This window comes from Peromyscus leucopus, chromosome 5 (genome assembly GCF_004664715.2).
Source record: "Peromyscus leucopus breed LL Stock chromosome 5, UCI_PerLeu_2.1, whole genome shotgun sequence".
Lineage (NCBI taxonomy): Eukaryota > Metazoa > Chordata > Mammalia > Rodentia > Cricetidae > Peromyscus > Peromyscus leucopus.
The window spans coordinates 80193925-80206375 of record NC_051067.1 but is presented as its reverse complement, the minus strand read 5'-3'; positions in this window follow the sequence as shown (position 1 = coordinate 80206375).

Genomic DNA, 12451 nt, shown 5'->3' with positions numbered 1-12451 from the left:
CTGCATGACAGCAAGATCAGTGGCTTACGGAATCTCTCACTTAGTGAGGGCCGGCCATTTCCTAAGTATGCAAAGGATTTGCTTCCTGACTTTTTCCCCCTTCCTTCCTTCCTTCCTTCCTTCCTTCCTTCCTTCCTCCCTCCCTCCCTCTCCTCCCTCCCTCCCTCCCTCCCTCCCTCCCTTCCTTCCTTCCTTCCTTCCTTCCCTCCTTCCTTCCTTCCCCTGTCTCTTTCTTTCTTTTTTCCTTCCTTCCTTTTGCCTGTTTTTTCCTTTCTTTTAAAATTTATTGTGTGTGTACATGTGTGTGTGTGCATGTGTATGTGTGCATGTGTGTGTGCGTGTGCATGTGTGTGTGTGTTTGTACATGTGTGTGTGTGTGTATGTGTGTGTGTGTGTGCATGTGTGTGTGTGTGTGTGTGTGTGTGTGTGTGTGTGTGTTTGTGTGTGGATGGGTACACATGGGTGTGCCAGTGTATAACTGAAGGTGAGAGGACAACTTTATGTGTTGTTCCTTGGGAACTGTTGACCTTACTTTCCAAGAAGGTTTCTCATTGGCCTGGAGCTCTTCAAGTAGACTAGCCTAGCTGAACAGTGAGCCCTAGGGACCTGCCTGTCTTACCTCCCCAGTCCTAGGATTATAAGCACGTGACCACCCCCCCCCCAGCTTTTTAAAAACGTGGATCCTAGGGATCAAACTCAGATCCTCATAGGTTTACTCAATGGGCCCCGCCCACTTGTGTTATTAGGAATTAAACCCAGGAAATTAAACTGCTAGGCAAATGCTCCTCCACTGAGTGGCACTCCCAGCCTCTAGAAATAGTCACTGGATGGAGTCAAATATGAACAGATAACTAAAAGGCTGAGAGCAATTGCAAACACCAAAATAACTAGTGCGTGGGGCTGCTCAGTGCAAAGCAGAAGCTAAGCACTCTTGAGCCCAGCCAGGCAAGGCTGCCCCAAAGCCTGCAGCCCTCATTTTCACGGTGGGCTTCCACCCATCTGCTAACCAAGTCTAACTGTGCTTAGCTTCAAAGATCCTGCCCATTCAGGGAGGTACAGCTACAGACTTACTGTGTAGTCGGATTTTCTTTGGGCCACCGGTTCACAAAAAATGACTCAGAGTCTTCTTACTAATTATGGAAGCTCAGCCTGTAGCTTAGGCTTGTCCCACTAGCTCTTATAACTTATATTAATCTATTTATATTAATCTATGTTTTGCCTCGTGACTTTTTACCTCTCTTCCATCTTGCACCTCCTGTTTCCTCTCTGTGTCTTCTGGAGTCTCTACAGCACCTAAATTCATCTCACCTTCTTCTCTTTCTGCCCAGAAGTCCTACCTAACCTCTTCCTGCCTAGCTATTGGCCATTAAGCTCTTCACTAAACCAATCAGAGGGCACCTTGGCAAAGATACATCTTCATAGTGTCCAAAAAGATTATTCCACAACATTACTGACTTCTTATAGAATTAAGATTGAGTCAGTGCCCGGGCAATAGCACACACCTTTAATTCCAGCGCTTGGAAAGCAGAGGCAGGTGGATCTCTAAGTTCGAAGCCATCTTGTTCTACATATCAAGTTCCAGGCTAGCCAGAGTCTAGCTACATAGAGAGACCCTGTCTTAGCAGTAACAACAACAAAACACCTAACTCAGGGTGTGAGCACACCTGAAATTCAGCCCTCTGGAGGCTGACATTGGAGATCACAGGTTCAAGGCCAACTTGATCAAAAAATAAAAACAAAGACGGTGGAATGGAGTGTCATATGCCTTTAATCTGAACACTTGGGAGATTGAGACAGATTCCTGTGAGTCTGAGGGCTGTCTGGTCTTCATAGCAAGTTCCAGGACAGCCAGGGCTGCACAGTAAGACCCTCTCTTAAAACAAAAATAAAAATAGGAGTCAAAATTAATGACTCTTTAGTTCTTTGGATTCCCAAATCGAAATGGGTGGAAAATAGACCCAAGAGGCGGTTTGGGGAAAGGGTGGGTGGAGCTCCCTCCTGAATACACCCGCCCCCACCACCTTGTTGGTTTTCTCCCTGGGGGATTTCACAGGCGTTTTCCATTCCACCTTCCACCAGGGATTTTCACCAGTGGCGTGACAGCCAAGCCGCCGGCCAGTCCCATCCCTCGAAACGTCCCAATATTTCTTGATAGACACATCTGTTGTCTTACGTGCAATAGGACTGTAATCACCTGTATTTAAAACTAATGGATTTGAAATAACCTGCAGGCTTCCACTTTAATGAGAGTTAGATTAATGAAAAAGGACCTTTTGCCTCAGATTGCATGACAACATTTTCAAATTACATTCCTGGAACAGAGAATTCACTTATTCACAGAGTAATTGGATGCTGACTTGGGTTAATACGTACAATGTCCTTAAATGAAAATGTTCTATTGTAAGGGGAACTGTATGATACCTGAGGCTTTCTCAATAGGTTTGGTCGGACTCTCAGTTAATTATACTGCATGCTATTTTTTGAATGAATTCAAGCATGAATTCTACACGCTAGAGATTGGGATAATTATATTCAATTCTGCTTGGTGCCCCGCTGGAAGAATTGACCTTTTAGATAAAATGAGTCTCCTGAACAAGAAACCTGTAGAAAGTCGACACAAAGCGGCAGATGCAAGAGCAGAGAGTCTTGAGCTAGAGGGGAGTGGGGGCGGGGAGGGAGGCTGGCCCGAGGAACAGTGGCATCAGCAAGATTGATTTTTTGTCACAGGAAAGTATTTCTGTTTTGTAGCTTGTTTTGAATCCTTGGTACATAAAGGTATAATTTAAAACCATTGATTTTACTAAGCTGTTTTCTCATCAGTAACATGGCTAAAAAGTAGCAGCATGAAGAATGAGGAGCCAACAAAAAGCAGTCCTGCTAGGATGTCTGAGTGTGGGGCCCAGGGAGCAGGGAGGATATAGGGGCCAGTTCCGCTCTGTGCCACAGGCCAGGCTATCTCTCTGGCTGGTGGCCTTGAGGGATGCTGAGAGGTGCCTTGGGGCAGGCTGCTTGGGTCTGAAGACTGACTCTCCTGCTTCCTGGCCCTGAGGCCTGCAGCCAGGTAACACGTGCCCTGTGCCTCAGTTTCCTCTTCTGCTAGCTGGGGTGGACTGCATATGACTGCGTGAGGATTAAGCAGAAGAATTTTGCCTGGGGTGTCCCCAGGGCCCCAGTGGCCTCTGCATGTCAATGGCGGCCTCTCTAGTCCAGCACAATGGTGCACTCATAGGCCCGAACTCCTCAGAAGGGTTGCAAGTACCAAGCTTCAGGGAGGGTGGCAGGGCCTGTGCTGTGTGTCCTGAGGCTGACATGCTCGGAAGCCAGAACCACTGGATAGGCAAGATAACAGCCCTGGCTTTTGGAGCCTGAGGCTGGCCATCTACCAGTCGTGGAAGCAAACTGTGCTCACAGGGAAGCGAGGCTTTCAGAAAAGCTGAGCACAGGGGCCTGTGGACCTAGCTCCTTCTCCAAGGAATAAGGATTTCACTTCTTTCACACCTGTGACCAACCATGTGCCCTGGCAGTTGCTGTCCTGTGGTATCTTTGAGTCAGTCCTGAGCACTACTGTGGGCCTCCAGAGTGAACTTCTAAGTATTTGGGGACTTCAGACCGAGAGGCTGTGGAGTACACCCATGGGCTCGGCCTATTTCCAGCTCCTCCCCCAATTCTGCTTTCCCCCAATCCCCACCCAGCCTTTTTGCTGCACCACAGGCAGGCACGGGTACCTGTTGCTGTTGTAACTGCTTTTGGTATGGGCACAGGATTCAGATCAGAGTGAGACCCAGACCTGGAAATTTGGTGGAATGATTGGAGGTAGGCTCTTGTTGATGCTGATGGACTTGAAGTTCTGAAGATTCAAACCTGTTGCTAACGGGTTATGGCCAATGGGGCAGATCAGCCAGAAAATGGAGCCAATGAAAGGAAAAAAATACCCAAATATGGAGGAGAAATCCCAGATCCAATAACGAAGTTTGGAATTCCTGGATCCAACCATGCCTGAAATTACCTCTAACTGAGACATTTTAGTTAAATGAACCATACACCACCCTTTTTGTTTAAGGTAGTCTGGGTTAGTCCTGTCACCCCCCCTTTTTTTAAATTTAAGGTAAATTTAACCCTGTTACCCTTTTTTTATTTAAGATAGTCTGGGTTAGTCCTGTCATCACATGAAGAGTCCTCATGAATGTATTTACCATGCAGCTTATTTTCCAGGAGTTGACTACCTGGGTCTACATAGAATGTCCCCCCCTCCCCGAGTGCCATATATCTGAGTTTACCTGTCATGTGCGTGGTGCATTTGAACTTGACAAGCAGGAAAGGGAAGGCCCTTTCCATCCTCTCTTGTGTTGAGAATGAAGGACTCAGGAAAGGCGTGAAGCCATGCTTCCGGCGTCTCTGGCCGTGATCATCTCTCTACATGTTCACCAGCTCCTTGCTCTGATCGTTCTGAAGTCCTTTAGCAGAGGTGCATTTTGTCTTTGCCATCCGTTCTGTTCAAGCAACATCAAGGCCACTGGCTGGTCTCAGTGGAGCTTTGGTTCTGGGCGCAGGGATTGCCTCTCTTCGTAGAAGTGAGTATGGAGATCGTTGTCATCCTGGGCGTCTTCTCAGCTTGGTCCTAGAAATATAAACCATGCTTCCTCTCTGTCTTTCAGGACTTTGCAAATTGCCTTGGGATCTGCTGGAAAACTCAGAGGACCAATGTCGAGGGCTTTGTATTCTTGTCACAAGTCTGACCCCCCTTTTTGATCCTGGGGAATCATTTCTTCTCCTCTCTCTCTTATCTTCATGCTTATGTGTGTTGAGACCTGAACTCAGAGCCTCATGGATTCCATTCAAATGCTCCACTCCAGCCTTACTTAGTTTTTGATTCATTCATTCATTCATTCATTCATTCATTCATTCATTCATTTATTCATGGAACCTAGCACCTTGCACATGCTATGGACTGCTGTCCCTTGAGCTTGACCTATCCTGCAGCCCTAGCTTCCTCTCTTTTTAAATGAGAGTCTGAACTTGGTCAGTCTAATACTACATCTCCCTATCCCAACATGTCTCTGGCTGATCATTGCATTCATTATTACACAGCCTCTGAATCATTCTCCATGCCAAGACAGATAATCATTAAGATTCGTATGATTGGTCCATGATCCAAACACTTCTGGGCCATGAAGGGGCACTTTCTTAGTTACAGTTTTGATGTCTTCATTCAGAAGTCTTTTCGTGTTTCCTCAGTAGCTGTGGTCTCTTTGTCTGGAGACATGAGGAAGAAACAGAGATGTTGCATGCAGTCTACATCCAGGAGTGTCATGACATAGAGCCGTTTTGAGAAGGATGTTGACTCCCTTCATGGCAGAAGAGGCTGTCCTCATAGTTCCTGGAGATCTGGAGGCAAAAGATGCCAGCAATCAACTCCATTATGTAGTCAATACAATTAGTCAATTTATGTAAAAGGACGAACATTTGTGACTCAGTTTTCCTCTTATTTTTTCTAACAGTTCCAGTCTCTTAGATTTGTACATTATCTGTGACTGATCTATCATTTATCTAGAGAATACACTTGTCATTCACTGCATTTAATTAGCTTATGGATTCTAAATTATCTGCTACCATAAAATGTGATTTTATACTGCAGATTACAAAGGTTTTCAGAAATTTAATATGCCACTTTTAATTGGTGAGAAGTACCCTAAAGGATTCACAGTGGTTTTTACTGCACTTGCATTTAGACTCAAGAGAGACAGCCTGAAGATGGTTAGTAAGAAATGGGATGTGGGTCAGTGAGAGTAGTGATGATTTATTCAGAATTGGGCAAATCAGGAGGGACAGCACCATAAATAAAACCACCAGAGAATGCTGCTCAGGCAGTGAGACCACGAAGCTGGAAATTGGGTATCTTCTGACTTTCATATCCCAGTCAGTCATTTTGATGGGATGCTAACAGCGCATTTATGACCAGCAGCTCCTCCCGAGTCTGCTGTGATGACTAAGAATGGCCTTTTTCAGCTCCTCTGCCACCATTCTGGGCAAAACCTTCTGCTGGTGCCGAGCTGGATATTACAGTGGGGCAGGTGTTTGTTTAGTGAAAGCAAACAGCCTCTTCAAATCCTTAGACTATGGAAATATGGTCCGTGATGAGGTTATGGGCATAGTAAAGTGGCTGGGACATTGGAAACCAGTTCAAAGGCTTCTATAGGCTTCCATCAATGAAAAGCAAGTTGACAAGATCACAGCCTTCAAGAGAATGGTTGGGCAGGGTCAAAAGAAATGTGAGTGAGGCTTCAAGTTCTACCCTCCCTGGGGACCCTTCTCTTCTCAGGACCCACGTCCTCATCGCCAGGAATATCTATACATTCTAGAGCATAGACAGCCACCACTGCCGTTCCTTTGGACACAGGCGTTAAAGAGCTCCCTGAAAAGCAAATACGGGGCCATCCTTAATGCTTGGGTACATTCGCAGCTGTTCATTTCATTCAATGGATTTGGCCAGGAGAATCTAATCGTCACCTGGAAAAGAAGGAACAAGAGAAGACTTTTTTGTTAGGGGTAGGAAAAGGACCTGGGAAGTCCAAGCTTGAGTAAGGAGCTGAAAGAGGAGAGGTGGGGAAAATAACATTAAGAGACCATTTTATGGGTCATTTTGTCAGGATCAGGGTGACAGTCAGCTCTAGTCACAATACTGTACCGAGCATTCACTGTGTCAACTGCTGTCCTGGGCTCTGTCAGCCCCCAGTCCTGTGAGATGGTAGTAATGGAGCATATGTTTTATAGACCATCTAACCGGACTTAGAACTCTGAAGTGACGGACCTCGGCCCTTGCTGCAGGTGGAATTTGGCATAGGAACCTCAGCCTGCACCCTATAAAGTCCCCTAAGCCAGAAGAGATCCTGGGGTCTTAGTTAGAAGCTGCAGGAGTTTCTTTAGGGCTCTGACTCAGGCCCACCACACGCCGGGGCAGTGGGATTCTGCCACCTTAATTCTGGAAGGACTGAACTCTTCCTCTGGGAAGCAGAGCACTGCCCTGGGGAGCAAGTGATAGAAAGGCCCAGCCAGGGAGGGAGTGTGCTGCAGGGAGTCTGAGAAACTGTGTTGCAGCTCCTCTGAACCCCCACCCCCACCCCATGCCCCGGGAACACACCTACCCATTGCTTCCAATACATGTGTGTAGAGTATGGGTTCTCTGGCAAGTTTTCTTTTTCATTTTAAAAATCCCTTTGTCTTTTTAAGAATAAAAAGAGAGTGTAAGGCCTCATGTTAGAAAAGTAAGAAATACAAGGGCTGGTGGTATGGTTCAGTACTGGAGTGCTTACCCAGCATGCTCAAGACTCTGGGTTCAATTTCCAGTTCTGGAGAGAAAAAGAGAGGGAGAAAGAGAAAGGCACAGAGAGGGGGTGGGAGGGAGGCAGGAAAAAATACTATAGATAAGTATAAGGAAACATCAAAGCCATTGCATCGTCCAGCTGCATATAAAGAAAACTAGATGTTTATGTGCACGCACGTGAGCACCTGTGTATGTGTGCTAAGGAAAAATGAGTTATGCTTGCCTTTGTTCTTCCTAAGAGAAGAAATGGAGTGTGCAGAGGTTTCGATCTCGGCCCTCAGGATCTTAGATTCCCGTCTTTAAAAGGTAGGCTAATGCTTTCTTCACACAGTGCTCATGGGGACTCAAGGCAGCAAGTGGCGAGAAGAGGGGACTACACACCGGCTGCATGTAAGCGCTCAGCAAACGCGGCCCATACTTATCAGTGTCGATATTAAACCATCGCACAAACATCCTTCGGGGCTGTTAAGAATTCTTACATAGCATCACTTTGACACAGTTTTATTGGTTTTTATCCTGGAAGTGAATATGCTCATTTATAAACCTGGTGATATACAAAATGATAAGCCATAAACCCAGTGGTAAGCTCACTGATAATAAAGAAATAATTAGAGGCTTGGGACGTGCCTCAGTGGCAGAGTGCTTGTCTGACATGTACAAGGAGCTGAGTTCAATCCTCCTTACCACAAAACCTGCTCTGAAATTTTAATATGCACATTTCTATCTACTTTATATATAATACACATGCATGTAAAGTATGTCTGAGCCTATACAGTATTTATATTACCTACTTTTTTTAGTGGTGGTGGGGTTGAGGATTAAACCTGGATCTTGCACACACTAAACACATGTTTTTCCATTAAGCAACCCCCCCAATGACCCTGTTAATATCTTTGTTCCCCTTAAAAATACATCGTGAATATTACCTTACACCCTTACAGCATTTGCTACATATGAAACATCCCAAGAGCTAAGTACCGAAGCCAGTTTTCTGGGGTGAACTTCAAGGTCGTATATAGCTATCTATCCAAATTTCTGGGCCTTGCTAGACTTGAAACTTCTGGATCAAGGGCACTGCAGGTCTGAAGACTCTTCAAGCAGTGCCAGGTGCCCTGGGGACATTCCATGGCACCAGACAAGATACCACCATGCTGCCTGTTCGGCAGCAAAGTTTGAAAAAAAAAAAAGCCTGTTTGCTGTATTCTGCATTAAGCTTCTGGGCCACTAAGCCCCATGTCAAACAAAGAATGGCTGGTATACCCTGCTTTTGTGGGGTGTCAGTCCCAGGCTAATGATTAAGATCAGCTGTGGAGAGGCAAAGAGTGGCAGCTCCCCAGTTTCTGTGGTTCTTCTTGGCTAGCTCTATAAACATAAGGAAGATGTCATCTATCCAGTCCAACCCTTCACTGAACACCTACTTTGTACAAGACTGGGAGGCAGATGCGAAGACACTGATGCTGAACATTCTACAGTGTTCCCCCTTGACAAAGTATTTTACGTGCTCTAGACAAATTCCACCCCAGCACTTGGAGGATTTGATTTCTAGTTGTCCCTTCTATTGATGGAAGTGTGACCCAGGCCTATCCCTCTACTACTGGTCACAGTCACCCGGCCAAGAGCCCAACGCCTCTTCTATCTTAGTGGCACTCAAGGCGGTAGAGCTGGAAGGTTCTAGAAGGCGTCTGTGGGATCAAAGAGGAGGAAGGTTGGATGGGCAGAGTTCAACCTTGCAGCACCTGAACTGTAGACCCTGAAGCCACAAGGCTCACACAGGCTCTGGCTGCGTTTCCTAAACTTTCTGACTTTCATTACTTTTTTTAGTATGTCTTGGAAATAAAGACCACAAAGCAGCTGAGGTAGTCAGGGCCTGGCATTCAGGAATGTGGTGGGTTAACACTGCAGTTACTGAGGTTTTCTAGACTCAAGACTCACTGAGAATCATGCTTGAAAAGATCACTGGTTCCTCTAATGTCTTCTTTTGACAGACAGAAAGTTTACAGCCCGGAGAAGCCAGTGTTCATAAGGACACGAAGAATCTGGAAGAATCTGGTAAGTGGAAACACACAGACAAGGCCGTTGGTCCCCAGCGGTATCACTGACACCATCATGGAAGTCTTCAGCAAGGAGGATTGCCAGCACAGGGCTCTGGTAGCAACTGGCTTATCTGCTGGGGAAGGACACAGGATGTGTGTGTCAGGTTTCTGTGTTCTTACTTAATACATGCTGAGCAGCCACGCCCTTCTAATTGAGTGTCCAGTAGCCTCTAGGTCTGCACTGGGTTTTCCAAATTCTCAACAGATGCTAATCTTTGGGATCTGGGAATGAGAAACGAAAACTCCCAAACCCAAAGTCATTCTCAGAATACCTTTAACATTCTCCATCCTTTCTAGGAATTTTTATAGATGTCTAAACCACTGCTAGATAAATAAAAACATAGTACATTGAATGGTATTTATAGAGATCTTTATAAAGATTTGCTAGAAGCAAATATTCAATACTAGAAAGCACCAGCGAACATCATTGAGTAATATTTGAATAACATTCCGGTCTCTCAGCTACATTAAGAGCAGCACACAGTCCAGAAAATAAGCCCCAGGATTTCTCTCGTTTCCCATCTTGTTATTTCCTGGAACTCCACCCATAGACCTTGAATAAAGTGTGTTAGTGTTGGTTTTATGTGTGAGGACATTCCCCCAATAGCAGCATGCAGGGCCCAAACACACAACAGCAGACTAAAAAAGTAGGAGGCCAGGACGCATTCTCCCATCCATGCCTGAGCTCTGGGTCCTGGAAGTGTCCTTCATCTTGGGCTTAAATATGTCAGCACTTTCTGCTCTCCTGTGAAGTCAGTAGATTCTTCCAAATGAGCAATGGCCACATGGTGACTGCTGAGCTTCTGATCTCATAAGAGATAATAACCCCTTTCCATTGCTCAGCTTGCGAAACGAAGTGAGCTAGGACCTCGCTCTTGAATGTGTCCTACAGTGACGGCCACTCTCCCAGGATCACAGGGCAAGGCTAAGAACAAGCCATTCCTGTGCCTTCTTCCTTAGCTGCCCAGGGCTTCTGCCTGCAAAGAACGTAGAATGTGTGGGTGCAGGGCTGTGTCTTCTTCTCCTCCGACTCTGGGACTGAGTGCTGGTACCAGAGTGTGTACATCCTGTAGGGTACACAGTGTCCCAAGGCTGGCAAACTGTTCTGTTCTTTTAAATTCTTATTAGTGCCCATCTGTCATTTGTTATGTTCCATAAGAACAGAAGCTTATGGAACTTACAGCTAGTTGAAGGAATCAGAACAAGCAAGGAAGAAAAGAACCAAAACTCACTGCTGTGCAGAAAATAAACAGGTAAACAGAAGGAAGAGAAACTGGGTTGTGTTCATAAGTTTGGGGCTCTGGGAGGCGCACAGTCGGGTAGGAAAGGGCTCTTCGGAGAGACCAATGGGTTATGGTCCTGAAGAGGTCATTGTCTGGCGGAGCCTTTCTCAGAAGACAGAAGTCAAATCCTCAGGAGGCCAGTGTACTTAGGGAGGTGTTAGGAGAGAACCAAATTGCCAGACAAATCAGTGGGAAGTGTCAAGGCAGAGCCTGGGGAACCTGGACCATAGTTACAAGACAAAAGCACCCACGTGGAGCGCTCCAGAGGTGGTGCCCTGCAGTGGTTCAGCTGGTTCTCCATCATGCTATCATCCTGGAGCCTTGGGCAGGTTATTTAACCAGCCTCTTAGGAGTTACCTGTGTGCTCACTCAGGCAGCAGACATGAAGGCATGAGCTGTTCCACAAGGACACTGTGAATGCCGTAAGAGGTACTTACACACTCAAAGACACCTCACTGGGGTCCAGTGCACACTGAGAACAGAAGGAGTGTGAGCTGCAGCAGCTCCTGCGGCTTCCCTGACTACACATCCCTCTCCTCTGAGTTTCACGGCGTTAGCTGCTCTTTTTCCAGCTCTGTGGCTCCATCTCCAAGCCCCATCCCTCAAGTCCACTGCCAGCACCTGCGTGTCTTTGACTTGTGCTTTGCTGGCAAGAGGCCACCCTTTCTGTCCTCGGGTTTACTAAGGGTTCGGAGAACTGATGGCCACTGGCCTCTCAGCAGCCTCGGAAGGACGCCTGACATGCTCTCCGTTCTCAACTCCTTCCAATGGCATTTCCGTCCAGAGACCAGACAAGTCATGCATTCCTTTTCTCCCTTCCTCCTCTCTCCCACCCACTCTGACATCTCTTAGGGATCCTCCTTCGTCAACTACTTGCAAATAGAAACATCTCAGGGACTAACTGCATCTAGGGATTCCAAATCGGAAAAACATTAGAACTCATATCAATCTGTTAAAAAATAACTCTTGAATATCCCTTCTCCAGTGCTGGGTAGGCTCAGGCTTCCTTTCCATGTCACCAGCTAACAGTGTCTTTCCATCTACTCACTTACTGCTCTTGCGTCTGTGGGGCTGGTTTTGTCTTTCCCATATTGATCTGGAAGAGTGCTTGGTAAATAATAAAGAAATAGCCTTTTCTCTATTACGTCATGCTGCTTCCTGTGTCTTTATTCAGCATCTCACTTTCTCTCTGTCTGTCTCTCGGTCTCTTCTCTCTCAGAAGTTGAAATTTTATTTATTTATTTATTTGCGGATGTGTGTGCACACACATACGTAGGTGGGAAATATACACATATGTGAATATATATAGAGAGACAAGAGGTCAATCTTAAGTGTTCCACAGGTCACTCACCCCTTGTTTTTTGAGACAGGATCTCTCATTGGCTTGGGGCTCACCAAGTAGGCCAAGCTGGCTGGAGGGAGCCCTAGGGATCTCATGTCTCTGCCTCCCAGTACTGGGATTACAAGTGGGTGCCATTATGTGCAGTTTTTTTTTTTTTTTTTTTTATGAGTTCATCATGCTTCCATGGTAAGCACTTTACTGGCTGTCACCAGACCCTCATTTATTGTTTTTATTTTTGGAATATTATATATAAATATGTGTGTGTGTGTGTGTGTGTGTGTGTGTGTATCTCATATACATGTATATATGTATGGACACCACAGAGGAATAGAGTGTTGGATCCCCTGAAACTGGAGTTATAGAAGGTAGTCAGCTACCACGTGGCTGCTGAGAATGGAACCCAGGTCCTCAA